The sequence below is a fragment of the Bison bison genome, unplaced genomic scaffold (assembly GCF_000754665.1).
Source record: "Bison bison bison isolate TAMUID 2011002044 unplaced genomic scaffold, Bison_UMD1.0 scf7180017864340, whole genome shotgun sequence".
Lineage (NCBI taxonomy): Eukaryota > Metazoa > Chordata > Mammalia > Artiodactyla > Bovidae > Bison > Bison bison.
Window position 1 is genome coordinate 5,598,640 of NW_011494912.1, and position 235 is coordinate 5,598,874.

General features: G+C 62.6%; 1 protein-coding gene across 1 annotated transcript in view; it reads right to left on the bottom strand.

Moving 5' to 3' along the window:
- The window catches only part of LRWD1 (leucine-rich repeats and WD repeat domain containing 1), a 6,638-nt gene that overhangs the window by 1,360 nt on the left and 5,043 nt on the right, over positions 1 to 235 (bottom strand). The gene's annotated exons all lie outside the window — the stretch shown is intronic.

The window sequence follows — 235 nt, forward strand, 5'->3', positions numbered from 1 at the left end:
CGGAAGCCAGGCCGTGCCTCGGGCTGAGTGAGGTAAGCAGTGCGCTGGCCAAGGGGCAGGGGTTTGCTCTGACCCCGAGGGCAGTGTGCAGAGTGGCAGCTGAGAGCGTGGGGTCACACTGCTTGGAGAGGCTCCCAGCAGAGTCTGAGATCCACAAAAGGCAGCCAAGTGCCAACCCCAAGAGGCAGACGCGTCTGAGATGCAGGGAAGACATCACAGGACTTGGGGAAGAGGC